Source organism: Apteryx mantelli, chromosome Z (genome assembly GCF_036417845.1).
Source record: "Apteryx mantelli isolate bAptMan1 chromosome Z, bAptMan1.hap1, whole genome shotgun sequence".
In the NCBI taxonomy this organism is placed as follows: Eukaryota; Metazoa; Chordata; class Aves; order Apterygiformes; family Apterygidae; genus Apteryx; species Apteryx mantelli.
Window position 1 is genome coordinate 49771959 of NC_090020.1, and position 18284 is coordinate 49790242.

Below are 18284 nucleotides of genomic sequence, written 5' to 3' on the forward strand. Positions count from 1 at the left end.
GGTAAAGCCACTCTGAGAGAGCAGAAGGGCAGGAATAGGGCTAACTCAACCCTTCACATGAACAGCTTGCTGCAATAGGCCCCGACTCTAAATCATGAACCCCTTACTCAGAGCAATACAACACAATATTAGTTTTACTTCACACCATTTTATTCGCCTAAGGACTCAAGACCAACTGGGTCTTATCCTACAGAAATCAAAGGGAAATTTTACCACTGGCATGTGTGGGGAAAGGTTGAACCTTTACAGAATGATATGTGCCTATATCCAGCATACAAAAATATGTACTATTAAATAGGAAATATGAAATAGCAACTGGTAATGCTAGGTTGGCAATTTGCTCCAACATTAGGGAGGGGTAAAAGTTCCATCTACAAATGTCCTTCCAAATGATCGCTATAAACTTTAGGCATTGGAATATTTTAGACCATAAAGATTATATGGTTGTGCTACATAAAAGAATCATGAACTAGGTGTTGTCTGACCTGGCTTAAGGTCAAATCTCGAGAAGCTATTAGGTATCTTCTGCTTAGGGAAGAATTTAAGAAAGGCTTACAATTAAGTATCTGTTAGATTGTTATGCTGAACTGGCACCCTTTTACATAGGAACACAACTTCATCTTTTTAGATGATCCTGGTAAGTGTTATCAAATCAGAAATGCTAAACAAATGATGAAGGACATTAACAGAAAGTACATTGCAAACTCACATTTGAATACTCCAGAAATCCAGTATTAGCCAGTATGTTCAGACATTCAGAGCATAATGTATATATATGAACAGTAAAGATCACCTCAAAAGCTCCTTGCTAATGTATATTAAAGTAGGTATGTAAAAACATTCCATTTTGCCAATGAAAAGTCCCTGATGTCTGAATTTTTGTCTATTAAAATTCGGTAAATAGCAGCTCATGTACAAGCTAAAGATAAAAAGTTGCTCATAAATATCATTCAGTGAATAACTACAGATGCCTAATAATTTAAGGAAATGAAAATACATTCCTGGGCAATACAAAATCAAAAGTGTTAACTTCAACAGGTATATAGGGACTGGGAGTTGGGCAACTACATTAATTCCCTGTATTTTAGGAGTTGTGTGACATGTTTTATCACAGTATGCAAAATATGGTATTTTACTGTTTTTTAATTTAACATCTGATGTTTGGAAAGCCATAATCATCTTAACTTTACACATCAGTTCAAATTAGTTGAAAGGCCACACGTGTATTTAGGTGTCTTAAGTGTATCATTCCAATATTAAAAGCTGACAAACAAGAGTCAAGTATGAATCACAGATTTTTAAACAGAAGTCTTTTTGTTTCAAAGGAGATTCAGGAGTTAAAACTTTTTTTCCCTAAAATATGACTCATTGCTCAAATATTATTTTTTAAACATTTTATTGTATTTCACTTTGTTTTGTTTAACTAGGCAGGGATTATTTTTGTCACTTAAATTATATTTCTGCTGTTGCCAGGTTCATTTCGGACACAGTAATGAAAAATTAGGTAAACTTGAGAGAAAAGGCAAACCATGTGAGCTAAATACCGAGGGATCAGTGGGCCCTGAGAACATGAACAGGAATAAGCATGCCTTTGGGAAAACCTTCCAACAGTATCAATCTCCTGGCTTATTATACTTCTACACATGAAAAAGCATATATTTATAAAATGTCTTACAGGAGAAATACTGGAAACTATGGTCCTGATCTTGAAGGTGTATTCAGTGAAATAATAACTCCACACCAAGTAGCCTACAGAAAAAGGTACTACACTACTGCAAACCTACATTTTCCCTGTGAGCACAGACTAAACGCCCACCTTTCTTCCAGATGTTAGGATTCATGTGGTTCCAGCCCAAGATTATGCCTAACTGGTATAAATTAATCTGGAAAGGGCTCCTTCTTTCCATATGCATTATCTATTATTGCCCTTATCCAAATATTATGCTGCGAGGAGGATCTTCACTGCTCGACTCTGGAAGCCACTTCCCTCCGCTCCCTAAATAAGATACCTTAATTAATTAAAGGTTCATTCGGAAAGCAGCACATCTTTTTTAAAAGCATCACTAAAGCTGTTCATTGACCTGAATATTCCACAGAACTAACCTGTAGATGGCAAACTGAACATTACCGTTTCTTTTCTCAAAAATATGCAAAGGAAACAAACCCACATCCTCACTATACACAAAAGGAGGAGAAAATCTCAAAGACAGAGAAAAGGTTGATTTTTATATATTTCACCTAGGAAGATCTTGACAGTAGGTAACAATACCTTTTCTACCACCAAGAAAATATGGTTATCATCACTGATGACAAAAGTTAATAAAATGCCCTAGAACATACTAATAAAATAAAACACAATAAAAACATCTATAGCTGTCTTTAATTAGATGTTTTTACTGTGACTTTAAAGAGATAAAAAATAACAGCCCTGCAGGGTTAAGCGCACTCAATAAAAATCTCTGCCATGGTACAGGCTTACAATAACTGAGCCTTCATATTCATTTTTCAAGCCAAAGGAGTGGGAGTTATTTATTTACATTAACTGTCTGAGTGAATGACATTTCTGCCACCAAACAAGAATTTTAAATGAGTGGTGAATGTTTTTCAAGGTGAGAAGAACACACACAAGAAGGACTCTCTTCTTCTGATTGTGAAGATCAGTACTGCACAGTCCTTGTGGGATTTGGTGAAATTGTGAGCATTCAAAAGTTCAGGTTTATCACTTTGAATTAATTAGCACAGAATTCCTACTCCTCCTACATTAGCCTGATTCTCCACACCATAGTACCTGCCTGAAGTAGTTTTCATCCATACACAGAAAATCTGCAGTTGGTTTCTCAGCTGGCGAAATGAGGCTAGCTAAGGGCCTGCGTAATGTGGCTACATTTATTCTTATCCTTAAGTCACCCTAAACTTAGCTGGGGGATCTTCAGAGTAATGAAGTGTGCAATGTAGACATACCTCTTGAGCAGAAATCTACCTCATGTTAATTGGAATTCAACCTTGAAAGGCTTTGTGCCACTAGAAAAAAAAAACGATGTACTATTCAGCAGCATGCTTTCCTTCAGCTATGCCGTCAAAAAGCCAAGATAACACAGAGCTATTCTATGTGCCAGGACTCCGCTCAAGAAAGTGGGGGAAGGAGATAGCACTTAAACTACCTTTTACTCCAGCCAATCACAGAGAGCGGAAGGCAAAGTTTTTGCCTGTAAGTCTTTCACATGGCCTATAAATAATTAGTTTAGGACAACCAACGTGACCAAAGGGCTGTTCTGCCATGCTGCAGTTCATCTCCTGAATATCCACTATACTAATGGGGCCAAAGTAAAAGACAAGGGTAGAGCGTAGGTAGCCAGCTGGGGAAGTCTCTGCCTGGGCACAAAGCGCTGAAAATGGATGAAGAACACCAAGACAGTGGACAATAAAAAGAAAAGAAAGTAAGAAGGTATATTTAGTTAATCTTCTGACGATAACCATCTTGAAAATAGCATTTACAGAAAATTTGAAATGCAAGACACGAAATTTTGATTTGAAACCAGAAGCAAGAATTGAAACTAATTCTGATTAGATGTAACCTAAAAAGGGGATTGGTGATCTCAGGCCTGATGTAAATAACATTGAGGAATGAGTCACAAACCTGACAAGACCCCAAGAATGAATGCAGTATCGTGCCAGAACTACTTATCAATACTAAACATATTGAGGCCTAAAAAAGGAAAAGAAGAAGTAGTGATGAAGTTAGCAAGAGAAGAGAGGAAGTAAAAGAATTTTAAAAGATGGTTGCTGAAAGGGCCAGAGAGTAATGACAGTTAAGATGACATAAAATACTTCTAAATCAAAAGCAGAATAGGGGCAGAGGAATATTACTCCTTCAGACATGCAAGGCAAAGCTTATGAATTTAGGGCTGATCTCAGTTTTTGGTATTCATGGCAAACTGGAATTACCTTTTTGCCATAAACCATCCTATCAGGTAAAGGGGAAACCTTCACATTGCAGGATGTTTGGGTGTTGAAAAACCACTGCAAATATTCATATGCATTTATACCTGATACATCATATTTTTCTAGAATGTTCCTGCACCCTGGGAAATCAAAGCTGATGTAATGGATTTGGGGGGGGGGGGGGGATGGTTATAGCTGCTGCCTAAACATTGAGGAGGCTTCATAGTTAGCTAAGGCCTAATAGCCTAAAGACTATCATAAATATTGTCACTCTGTGGCTCACTCATGACAGAGTGACTTCAACACACTGAACTCGGAGTTCAGAAGCAATTGTGTCACTCTCGTCCCTGCTTTTCCAAGTATTCAGGATTACAACTGAGGATCTATATTATGATTAATGTGCCATGTGTATTACAGCCCAGAGGTTAAATAATCCTGTCAAGTATATTTCTACTCAGTTTTCCCCTTATATGCTTGAACAGGATGGCTTATTGAACAGACTGTAATTTCCAATGCTTGGAACCGCAAGTTGTCCAATCCATGACACAGATTAGTAAATTGTCTTTCAACCAAGGACAGGCAGCATCAGACAGACACAAGCACTACTCCAAGTCTTCAGCTCAGATGTTAAAGTCTGACTCTGTTGACTTTAGTATAAAAATATTTTCATCAGTCTGAGACCTGGTTTTCCACATGCAAGAGAAACTTATATTGTCATGCTCCTTCAAGTTCATCACTTGATGCTGTGACTAATATTGTGTCCCACTGAGATATCATTTATCATTTCACTTAACTAATACTTTCCACCCTAACTGCTGTTGTGGTATCAGGTGGGAATTCATTTTCTTCATGTAATTGCATCCAAATACAAGCTGAAGTTAAATTCACTTTTCTGTCTTTTCATTTCAAAAGGCCATTTCTTTTGAGTTGATATGTAAATAGTTTTCTTCCCATTGTAACATTATGTGCAGAAACAATCCAAATCACTTGATAATTGTTGCTTTAAGTAATGTATTACTGTGGAAATCTAATAGTTGTAAAGAGTGTAGAATATGTTAGAAGACAATTGAGTTTAATTGTATCCCTGGGACTACTTTGCTGTGCCTGCAGCTGTTTTTTGCATAGAAAAAGCACAGATGAGCACTAATTCCTCCCCAGGAGTCTGTCAACAGTTCATCTTCTTCTTCTTGATAAGGGCCTCAGTCCTGCCTCTATGGAAATCAGGGGAGTTACAAAATAGGGGAGCCAGTCTGGTCCCCAGATTGCAGCCTGTTTCACAAGGAGGAGAAATACTGTAGAAGTTTGTGGTTAGATCCAGTAAAATGCTTAGGCAACTTTAAGTATTGTTTTTGAGATACCTAGCCCCCAGAGAGGACCATCTATGAGGAGAGTTAAAAAACTCTTGATGAAGCCACAACATGGCTGTTGGGATGGGCACTGCAGATCTGCATGCACAGAGGTGCTACTGTGCATAAGGTGCCAATGCAGAGCAGAGAAGGGGCTAGGACAGCGTCTTTGGCTCCTCCAGCCGCTCTCAGACCTCAAGACAGCAAACTTAAGGTTACTACACCTTTAGCAAAAGCTACCTAAGCATACACAATGGGAAATGCTTAGGGCAAAGCAAAAAATTCTCATGCCAAATGTGGAGCTTGGGCAAAGAGTTGGGATTGCAGGCACTCCATTCCCTCAGCAGCCAGCATCTAGAGACCACTTTGAAGGTAATCACCTTCTTTTATTTCAAGGAAGTGAACAGAAACAGTGCTTCTTCTTTAAAATGGTGGTGATGGAAACATCTTTTATATAATACACAAGCAGAAGCTCAACTTTGAATCTCAGTTATCAGGGTAATCTATTAAGGGAACTAAGACTGCGGTTCCAACTCTTTCATCCTATGCGTTTGATTGTTGAAATTATCCAGGAGGAACAATTGAAATTCATCCTCATCTCAGCAGCATACTCTTATTGCTCATTTGCCAAGTCAGACTCTCTTTGCCTCCCCTCTGGCACCATGACTAGCACATTCTCTAACCACACAGCAATAGAGCTTCAGTGAGGAGAGTGGAAAGTGTCCCCTATTTCTCTGCACTACCACACAGCTCAGTGACTTCTCCAGGAAAGTGGGCAGCACGGGGTTGAGTTTCCTCCCACTTTAGAATGTATTTGGAAAGCTCTTTCACATGTTAGTTCACCATTAGCTACCTTAGAAAGGTGGCCACCACCACTTTTTTCTAAAAAAGTATCATCTTAGAGAGCATTTTGCAAAAGGCCTGTCTTCTCCATGTGAATGAGGTATGCTGCGAGCATACCTACCGAATCAGCTACCTTCAAGATTGTTCACTTCTGCAAGAGTCAAAATCGCTCTCACCAGGCAGAAAAAAATAGAATCATTCCATAATGAGCCTAGGGGTAAAGTACTGATGGTGGGAACTTGCATTATGGTGTATTAAATATGAGCTCCAGGGGGAGCTCATCCTTTCAGAACTAAGCCATAATCATACCAGCACACTTGTCACATTTTTCTCATACTTGAAGAAGTGAAGATATAGCTACAAAGCACAGAGCAGCTACAGTTAGATATCCTAAATGTGACTATGTGGCAGTGCCTGATCTGAGCGAGGCACCGTGAATGGCATGTGGAGTATATTTTTAAAGTTACATAATCAAATGTTAACTTATCTGACAATTTTGCAAAATCATTGAAATACATTTTATGCTTTCTCATCTATATTGACATTTCAAACTGTAATTCTAAATATATTTCATTTTGTATGATCAAGTATAACCCATATCCAAAGTCCATGCCAAAGCATAATTTGTACCTTCTTCTGTTATTTGATCTTAATCTTCCTTGGAATTCAATACATTCTTACTGATATCCCTCTAAAACAAGGCAATTTGTAAAAGCAATCAGAAATCTTGCATTGCTTTCTTCTTGTGAATTAAATGCTAAAAAACAATGGTGGTACTTCTTACGGTGATTTGTGTACATACTTGCAATTACTTTATAGTGAATGAGACAGATGTATTTTAAAGTAAGAAAAAAAATACTTCAAGTCAGGTCTTCCAGCAAGCCTCTGTCATAAATTATCTCATCTGATTCTGCACCATGCAAAGTTAGAGCCAAAATACATTTTGTTGATAGCTGAAGAAAAGATTCTGAAGTATAACTGGTTCTCCTATAAAAAAAATCAGTGCTAAATAATACAGTTATACCCTGTTATTTGGATTTTATTGTGCATTATTCTCCATAAAAACCACAAAACTATACAATGCCTTATAGGAATGAACTGCTGCCTACATACAAAATTTCATTATTGAAACATGCATCAAAAATACATTATCTTTGATTTCAAACATACATCATTCTTCAGTTGCAGATGACTTGCAATCCTCTTAACATAATGCTTGATTCTGTTATGTAGAAGAACTACCTGTCCTATGTGTGTAGTGGTTAAACGAACACTACGTCTTGGACAAGCATTTTTCTGGGATAAAAATTGACAAAAGATTATTTTCACTACAATCTTGTTTTGTTGAAAGGATAATACAATGTAATGTAATGTAATGTAATATAGATTCATAGAATAATTTGAGTCGGAAGAGACTTCTGTCCCTGAAAAGCAGGGCCAACTTCAAAGTTAGAGACTGCTTTGAAGTTATACCAGGTTGCTCAGAACCTTGTCCAGGTGAGCTCTAAATAGCTCCAACCATCCAATACCTGCCCTAAGTCTAGGTAAAGCCTTTAAAAAAAAAAAAGTGTCAGAGCTTGCAATTATGATGAGCCTTTTGTAACAGATAAGGTAACAATTTTTAGAGGAAGGGGCTTGTGAATGAGAAGAATTTGTACATGCATGTCTCCCCTTGACATCAGGTTATAACCATCTTTATTACCATTGAAAAACTGGTTCCAAGCCAGAATGGCTCCATTACTCTTAAAAGGTAAATTGTCCTAACAGATATTATTTTCATTTGCCAGTTTTGCTTCTTTGTGATATGGTAGGCACATTCCATACATATGTCCACACACAAGTAAAATGAAAAAAAAAAAAAAAAAAAAACTGTATCATGTCCCCAGCAACTACTACCCTCTTCTATTACAATTCTGATTTCCAATGAGATAATGCTTTTATAATTCAGCTGGGTCAGAAGTACACGTTATAAGACAATGATCGCACAAACCTTTCAGCCTGGCATTCTGAGTTGCTCAGATACAACAGTACTATATATCTCAAAATCTGATTTTACTCAGGATTTTCTCAGCAGCCAAAGGGTGGCAATCATGTTCCCTGGGCACTCAGTGAGCAAAAGTTATTACATGCCATCAAGAACTCCACGCCTGCTTTAAAAGAGGCTAATGTCTCTTGGAAAATCTTGTACAAAATACAGACAAAAAAAAGAGAACATTAAATGTGGTGATTAGCCTATAGGCAGTGATCATACTTTGTTATAATGGAGATAAGGGAGCAATGCTGCAGTTTTTGTTACATGAAGTGTGGCTTTACCTCCTGAGCTCAGCAGTGGTAGAAGGTTCAGCTTGTGAACAACCAATAAAATAAATTAACCTTCCTTCTGTTTAGACTGTTAAGTATTTTATCACCTAGAAGTACACATTTGTGACTATCCAGCCTGCTTTTATGAGCTCTCATTAGTCATGTCAATTTGACGGACCTCTCATTATCAGCTGTAAAAGAGGAGAAACTTTTGTGTACCCAGGTACTGTGTGGTGACCTTCCCTTACAGAACTGAGCTTCAGCAGAAAATGAACACACTTCTTTCCATTTGACCTGCTTCTCAGTTGAACTCACAAGGTGTAATACTTTCTTCCTCATTTGTCCTGCTCAGTTTAACTCCTGATTAATTCATATTTTTCCTCCCATTTGAACTAGAAAAGGAAGTAATTAAATACACTTTATGAAAGTCAATAGCAGCCAGTCTTACAGTCTTTCTACTTTAGCATACTTAGTACCTGTTACTTCATGTATTTTTTCTGCAATGAACAGCTTTATACAACTAATTCACAAACTCTAGCAAGACTCTGCTTCCCTGTTGTACTTTCCTCAGTGAAGTAACTCTGCAATATAAAAACAATCCCCTTATACCATACAAAGTCTGGATTTTGTTCTTCTTTTCAGGAATACACAAAGATAAGGCTAAGAGATGAGTGCAAAGCAGCCCCAACATAACAACTGAAAGCACCACAGATCCTTCTCATCACTTCTGATTTCAAGGTACCCTTGGGCACAATCTGTTTAGAATAGTGACCTTTCCGATAGCTCCCAGAAATGGCACCAAATTTGACACCTCTTTCTCAAATGCAGTGAAAAGCCTTATTTTCTGCTTCAGCAGTGACTCTGCTTTCCTTGAGGTAAGTATTTCAATTTAAATCACTATTTCATTGATTCAAACCAGTTCTTGTGGGAGATGAGAGACAAAGAATGCTACTTTTATCCATTCAGATAGTCTAGTGATGAATCTATCCACTATCTACTATATACCAACAGAAATTACGTTCAAATCTCTTGATGCATTTTGTGTAAAAATGCACATTCTAGTATCACAATTCATACATATATATATATTTCTATAAGTTTTTGTATATAAACAAACAACTATGATTTTAAAAGAGGCAGAAAACTTTTTTACTTATAGAAAATTGATTCAAATCAGTCGCCAGTTATCCAACAGTTCACTGAATAATTCCTTGCAGAGAAGAGAAATTTCCCTCAAATCTTTGTACTTTAGACTTGTTGTTTTTTCCCAAAAAATTAATGTTACCTTTGTAATTATCAGTATAGTCCCATTCTAGCCACATCTAGGGGCTAGAAACGCCAAACCTCAAAACAAACAATGAAAAATATTTGTGAGCAATGGTAAAACGGAGACTGACTGTAATAATGAACTTTGTTTTTCACAGAAAGGAAACCCAAATGTGTGGGCTAGAAGGGTGCGTCAAGGAACGTGGCTGGAACACTTAAGCAGCATATTCTTTCCAAATATTTATGCAGCTCTTACATACTGATTCCTCAAAATTACTTCTGACTCTTTTTAGTTTGTATGCTAAAAGTTTCGAATCTAATAAGGATCCCTTGAAAAAAATTTGCAGCAGTAAAACATAACTGTAGGTTGGTGAAGATGCTGAACAATTATGGATGTTTACATAGATTATAATGCAGATTTCACCACGTGTAGGCATTTTTCTGGGACCATATATTTCCCAGGCCACTACTATGTGTTTAGTGAATTAAATGGTTTCTCATTTTAATTTCAGTAATGGAAAATCTTAAATCTAAAGTATGTTTTTATCAAGATCCTCATTAAGTAAGGATCAGTAATTTCAGATGCAAAACACTTTTTCTGCTAAAGATGACCAGAAATTCTCAAATGAAGCACGTCTGTAAATCTGAACACTCTGAGGCTTATAAGCAAGCCTGCTTCTGCCCTAAAGGAAATCCAGTTTCAGCAAGCGGAAAATCTCTAGCTCCTGGCAGTTTCTTGAAAGACAGCTTTTATACCGCAGGTCTCAAGAGAGTCTCCCCTATTCCAGGTAAGACCACACGTCCAGCTCACACCTCGGCTCATGTCGCAGCAAAATCCTGATAAATACTATCCTCTCCCTTGCTGATGCTCCTCTTCCTCCACCCTGGTTTGAACAGTAAGGAAGCGTAAACGCAGGGCAGCAGCTCTCTGGTGTCCCTAACCTGGGCAACAGGAGGACCAGAACTTAGGGCCATGCCACAGAGTGCAAATAGTCTGTATCCGAGAGACTTGGAGCCAAAGAGAACCAGAAGCAGCTATCTCCTGTTAATGGAGCCTAACCAGAGCAGTTACAATGGGGTAAATCTTTCTCATGCTTTCTCTTTATTCAGACAGCTCTTAGTCAAACTCCCCCTGCAGAACACAACCTATTGTCAAAGATTTTTTGCAGAATGAAATCTCTGATTATTACCAACCCTCTATTTCATTTTATAAAGCTACATTACAAGAGAAAGCTTGAATCTACACTGTTAAAAAACTACTTCCTACAAGTGCCAAAAATTAAAAGACCGCAGACTAATGCATAATTGTAGCCCTTCTTTTTTAACATTTCTTACTTGTACAGATGCTATGCCCACTTTAAAACTAAATCAATCCTGAAATGCAATAAACTTGTTTTTTTACATACCAAATTGCATGACCCATACATAACCTGTAATTTACATGACACACTACATGCAGTAAAACAGTTAAGATCAGTTCTGCTCCCTTTCCTCATAATTTCTGGCTGTTGTTTTAAGAGCATATCTAATCACCACATAATTTCCTGAGAAAAAGAGTTAGCCCATGAAAAAGTAAATTGTTTCCTTGGGGCTAAGGACAAATTATAGATGACTTCCAACTAATTCTTTTAACAAGGTCTTAGCATGCACCAATAAAAAAAAAAAATCAATGTATAAAGATCTTTATGCACAGAAATGAATAATTATATGCTTACATGGTTTTCTCTGTTTTTGTTTTACCCAGAAGACAGCAGACCTGTGGGGACAGTCTCATTCTCAGAAAAAAAATTCTGACAATGATTTTTTGAGGGTCCTGTGATAGCAAAATTGTTCTGTATAATGTGGCAGGTTGGCAGCAAGAATTATAGGTCCCAGGAAGTCTCATCTGCTGTAACTCTTACTAGGCTTGGCAGTCAGCTCTGCAGTGACTTTTTCATGTTAACACAGAGAAGGCAAGTAAGTATGGAGAACAGATGGAGAATAATCTACTAGAGGTTATTATCCATGCTATTCTGTGTCTAAACAGAGAGGAATCTCACCTGTCCTTCTTTCCTGTCAGACCTGTGGCAAACTCTCCTTACATGGGCTTAACAGATTTCCATGGAGTGGGGTGTCAGACAAGAGCTTACGCCCTGAGCAAGCTACTTATTGGATGGCTTTAAAAAACCTAAAATAGTTTTCTGCTTCGATGTATGAAGATGAATTGCACTGCAAGTAACTGCAGCCAGTTACTGCAGCCTGCACTACAAGGGAGCATCTGACACCCTCTTCCACTACAAGATCTTGCAAGTTAGAGCTGCATTTTTGAGTCAGCCCTTGCCTGTCACAGAGCAATGCCATGAGAACTGCAGCAGCTTCCCTGCTTCAGTAATAGTTGCAGCAGAGCTCCACAGTCACTCTGCGACATGTCGGAAGACAGGAGATTCCTCCTGGTTTTTGTCCATCTGATTACTTAAAACTTGAAAAACAAATGGCAACATCACTTAATCAAAAATCGGTAAGCACAGAAAAAAGCAACTGGCTTAGCCTTTTAAACTTTTTTTTTGTAATGTAAAAGAACAGTTTTAAATACAGTGTTGGGACTGTATTTGGCATGAAATAGTCCATGGGAAATCAGAATTTCAGTTGGGTTCACACAGCTTGACAACAAAAGACATGACAAGAGAGAGAAAATCTGGCCTGCATCAAACACTAAAATTCTCGTTTCCTCTTCCCTCATCTTGCACAGTGTGCACTGCTGGACATAAAAAAATGTGAACATCAGTTCATTATTTCTGATTCTGTGTCATGAAATGCAATTTGTTGATAAGGTACTTCACAAAACTGGAGCGACAGTAGAAACAATCAAGTTAAATCAACCATGATGAATATGTAATTTGATCAGATCTGCTGGAGTTACTGACATTCTCTTAAAGTTTCATTACTTTTCAACCAAAGCTAGTAATTTCATATTATTTTGAAAAACACTTGGAAAATGCTTTAAGGATTAGAAGAATACAACCACTGCCAATACAAGAACTTCGTTCTTTATTGAATAAAGTTTGTTGCAAAATACAAACCATTCATCATGGGCACTCAACACAATAGTTGTTGGAGGGGAGTTTATCAAATCCTTTAATTTTTTTCAGCTTTATTTCTGTCTTCAAATGGCAGGAGAGTGTTTGCTCTGTTTGTCCCTGCATCAGATTACTGAGTAGTCACAGGTGCCCTTTCATTATCAATAAACTGCAATTCTGTCTCAAAGGTGAGGGAGTTCCCCCCCCCCACACACACACACAGGTCATTCATTATAATAGCTCTGAGTTGAAAATGGTCAGTTTCTTGACCTTGCTTAGATTTTAAATTATGTCTATTGGTAATTTTTATACGCAAGACTAAAAGTGTGTCTAGGGCCTGATCAGTAAGACATGAAAGGTTTTAAGTAATATAAGTTCTCTTAAAGAATTGTTAAAGAATATAAGGTCTCTTTAGAGCAAAGCTTCCCTAAGGGACATGAACAAACTAGGTATACTTACAGAGAGCACTGTTAGCTTCATTCTTTTAAGTCAGCTGATGATTATAACTGACGAAAACATCCACAGTAAAGCTATCCTATCAGTTGAACAAACTAGCATAGAAATAACAAACAATTAAGTTGCACTCAGGTCCCAGTTTCAAAGCAGGCAAATTGAAAAATTATTTTCAGTAGAGGTAGTAAGGCTTAAGCAGATTAGATTGCCAGGACACCAAGTTAGAAGCAGCTCAAGTACTGTGAACACATTTAATAGCAAAACAATGCTCAGCAAAAGGCAGAAGTTCCCTTTCCTGTAAAAGTTTTTGTTTAGATATCACCGTATCCTGTCTGCTGTGTTCATACATTGAAACAGCATTGCAAGGAGCAGCTGCCTTCTTCTCTTGGTGAAAAGCCCAGAAGCCCCGCAGATTTGCCACCAGATTTGGAATATGCAGAATCAGAACCATGGCTGGTCTGACAAGAAATAGCAGGAATTTACAGGGTTGAAACAAATATCCTTGCACCCAGAAAGTCATCAAAACAGAATACATGACTTCTCCAAAAGAGAACTGGAAATCTGTTATTTGTTGTGGACTGATTTGTCTCTGATTTGTCACACACTGTTTCCTATAGGAATTATCACTGAAACAGAAGCTTCCACAATTACACTGGGATTTTTAGAGAAATGTTGAAACCTCTTCAGGAATTTTTAAATACTAATACATTCTTTATAATACCCTTGCTTAAGGCAACAAGTAAAAATCATGGCAACATTTTTTTTTTTATAATTCTCAGAGCTCTTCTACATGGGTTTCTAAAGACTCAAGAGGTTATATCTCCTAATCAGAATTTGTGTGAGCCACGGAAGAGTGGAGATAAGGTAGAGGTACTTATGCTCCTGCCTAATAAGGAAAATATTTCATTTGATTTGCTTCCCTAGAAGAGTTCTGCAAAGAGCAACTTTCCTACATTTGATTATAATGCAAGAAAGTTCAACAGTTAAATGGCTCGTTCCATCACTGCCACACAACACTCGAGTGCAGCATCACAGAAGATAGCTATCTCAATGCAGAACATGAGAGGGAAAGGGCTGTGCTCTCAGAGCTAGTACCATATGCAGCACAGCCTCAGAAATCCTCCTCACCTCCTGCGAGAAAAGTTCTAATTTTTAGATTTTAATGTAAACATGATAGGAGACAGCTTATCTGACTAATCCTTGCATTTCACTACATCCCTACTTGATACTCTCAAGCTTTTAAAGCTCCCTTCTGATACCAGATGCTTTTTAGGGAAAGAAATAGCAAGCCACTGTGTGCACCCATCATTGTTCAGTGAAAGTCAGTAGGCAATACCACAGTAAGGTCAAAAGAGTAAATGGCACTCAGATCTCACACACTTCCATTCTTGGCAGTCAGCATTTGTGTTCCTGGCATGCAAGGTCAAATCCGGATTGGCTGCAGGGTACAGCCACCTGCTAGGTGATCCTCCATGATCTGAGGGGTGTGATATCAAAGCAGGAAGACAGACAAAAGATGAATGCAGAAACAGAGCAGAAAGAAATGAAGTAAATCTAACAGGGCACATCTGGGACTCCTGTACGAGTCTCCCGATGGAGTGCCGGGCTCTCTATCCAGTAGACCATATTGAGGAAAGTCTCTTATTTGCCCAACTAAGAAACCTGATATCTTGACATGAAATAAAATAAAGCTGAGCAGAAACTAAGAAACAGCATGGTTGTTCGTTTGTTTGATCACTTTCGCCTTCATCTCTCTAATTAGAAAAAAGCTGCTGGACTTCGTGATAGATTATAGAATGCTATTGACTTAAGGGACATTTTCACATATTTCCATCCAAAGACAGATAAACAGTGTTTGTACAGAATGTATATACAAAAAATTATTCTGGTGTAAACACATATAAAACACACGAAAAATGTGAATATAAAGCATTCTAATGAATCTTTTCCAACTAAATTATATTTTATCAGATAACTATTACAAACTGATACGTAGAATTGAAAGTCCAAATTTAAATTATATTCATTTTCTCAGAATGTCTCAACCATATGGGTTAATATGTCAAGTTATAACTCTTACTTACTAGACAAATCACTTTCATCAAACTTACATCAGCATTTTTACTACCACAGTTTCATTGTTATTAAAACTTAATAGTGCATTTCATTTTGAACAATTCTAGCAAACAGCTCATGAAAACAATGTTACAGTATCTCAGGTCTCTGAGTGAAATCCTTTCTCTGGTGAAGTCAACAACAGCTTTCCACTGACTTCACTGAAGTCAGGTTCGCACCATTTGTACTAGTGGTCACTGTTCAATTGTTCATAGCTACTCTAGGTCTCAACATTGGACACATGGTAATTTTTATAATAATTGTTTATACCAGAGCTACTGAGCAGTTAAAGAGTGCTTATGTTTCATGACCCAAAGATCAATGTAATAAAAAAAGTTATAGGCAATGCAATTCCACTTTTTTACTACAGATGCTCATTGTCTCATGCTTTCTCCTGACCTTTTTTCAAAGGTGCAGTGTCTCTAAACATACGCTTTCTAAACATAAAGAAACCAACAGCAGAGCAGATGGATACCAGCAGTCACATGTGCTTGCCTATCCCAGGCACTGAATAAACAGATAACCAGTGACTGCATACCCAGAATACAAGACAGGCATTATTTGCAATGCCATTTATGCTTCATGGAAGACTAGAAAACTAGAGGAAATCAATTTTGCAGAGCTTTAAATCCAGGTTCTGTGAACGTGTGAAGTTCTTCCTCTGCATAGAAGGGTGTCTACACTTCAGCTTGGTACCAAGTAACTAGGCATGCATGCAGCAGAGCAATGCTGAGGGCATTACAGAGAAGAGCAATAGGACTTACCACCGCTTAGTGAAAGTATTATTTAGAGTGACTGAGAAATGAGACAAATAATATTGATAACAGAAAAGGGGACAAAACAGTCACATGAATGAAAACACAGCCAGACGAAGGGTCTATTTAGCCCGGTATTCTCTGTCCAACAGCACCCTGAACGGTATCCTGAGGTAAGAATGTAGGAATGCAGTAACACCTCAGTAAACTTTCCCGGCTTCTGCAATTTAGTGACTCCACAAACCAGAAGAGTATATATTGGTATCCACTAGGTTTTGGTGATTTTTTGCCTCTTCCAATTAATTTGTTCAGCTCTTTCTGAACTCCCAGAGGCCTAAAACATACAACATAAGGTACGGCAAAAATTTCTTTGCCTAGCCACACATTGTGTGAGTAAATATTTCTTTCTGTTTGTTCCAGGCTGCCACATGCTAACAATGTCCCTGCTTCTTTTGTTAGAAGAGGCATTGAACAACAGTTTTCCAATTTACCTTCTCCATGCCACTCACGATTTCATTGACTTAGTCCAATCTGTTATGCTACCCATTGCAAGGCCAACTATTACTGTTTACAGGAATAAACACTGTTCTTTGTTATTCTCAGATTCACACAAATCCTCACCAGTGTGGCAAACTGGTACTGGAAACATTCTGTATTTCTATTCAGTCAGCTGCAGATCCAAATTAAGAGTTTTTTGCTCCATTCTCCCTAGCCTCCAGCCACTCTCCTCCCACTAAAGGCAATTACCTTCTCAGTTTTGCCAATTCAATTCTTTACTCGACTTTGTTCTAAATTAGATCTGTTAAATGATCAGATTTTTTAAAGCCTCCAGAAAGAGGTTTCTTTTTTTCCCCCTCAAACAAAATGCTTAAACGATCAAAACTGCAGTATGTCCAAGGAAGGAAGTTCAGATAAGGAGGGAATGGGGGAAGGACAGAGTTGAAAATCAGGGAAGGCAGAGTATTTTTAAGCTGGATCGGCAATGAACAGAATACCAGGTCAATTATATCATAGAATTCAACATTATCACACTGATGCCAGGCACAATGCTGCCTATAATTGTGAACAAGTTTGTTTATGCAGTATTAGGAATATACGTACTATCAGAAGCTAATTCTGCTAATGAGCTCATCATCAGGAACTGGCGTACAAGGGAACCTACATATCCACAAAAGATGAGAGGAATTCAGACCACTAGAGGAATTTACAAATTTTAGGCAAAGAAGTTGATGCACTGAAGTAACTGCTTTCATAATTTAAAAAAAGAAAACATTCTCTATTTTTCTCAGCAGTGTGGTTTTATGGCTGTAAGCCACTAAACTCAAACAGACTGAAGAAAGTAAAAGAAACCTTACAACAGAATGTCTATTCGTTATTTATACCTCAATTTATAAAAATGCACCTATCAAAATCTCTAAGTATATACATCAATTCTGAAAGCCACACAAGCTAAAACACAGCTAAATTGTTTTCAGAAATCGGAGTCAAAGTCAAAGGATCTTCTTGAGCCATGAAATAGATCCCATTCCATTTGATGGCACCTAGTAGGCATTAACTGGATGACATAACTGATGGTCTTAATGCAGCAAAACACTTCGCCACAGTTAACCATGTGGTGAGTCTATCACTGCTAAATAAAGCATTCAGTTTCTGTTTTTGTTTTTTTAAGGAAAATACAAAGGCACATTTTTAAATGGAGGCCTTTGAAGTATTTTGGAAAATATTTGTTTGGGCTTCTTATTTCCAATCATTTGATACTAGCAAGTGATAAGAAACCTTTGCTAGCTTTAACAGTGAGGCTGAGTTTGAAAGTAAAATGGTTTGCTGAACAAATACCTCATGTCTGAATTGCAGAACTTAACAGAGAACTTAATATAACTGACTATCAAAAATCTGGAAGAGCCATCATAGTTCACTTAGCTGCTCTTACTCCTCCTATGTATGTCACACCTAGAATAACTGTATTTTCATCTATATGGCTCATATCAGATAATCTGTACCCCATTAAAAGCAGTATTTCTTGAAAATAAGTCTTTAGATACTCTTTCCTCAGGTAAATTCAAAGACTGAGGTAGGAGGACAAGTAGCAGAAACAGAGCAGGCTCTGGGAGACCAGAGGTAGAACAGTTACCAGATACAAAGGGCAACAGAGTAAACTGCCCCCTGTATCACCTCAGTGTAACACAAGTAACACCTGAGTGCAATAC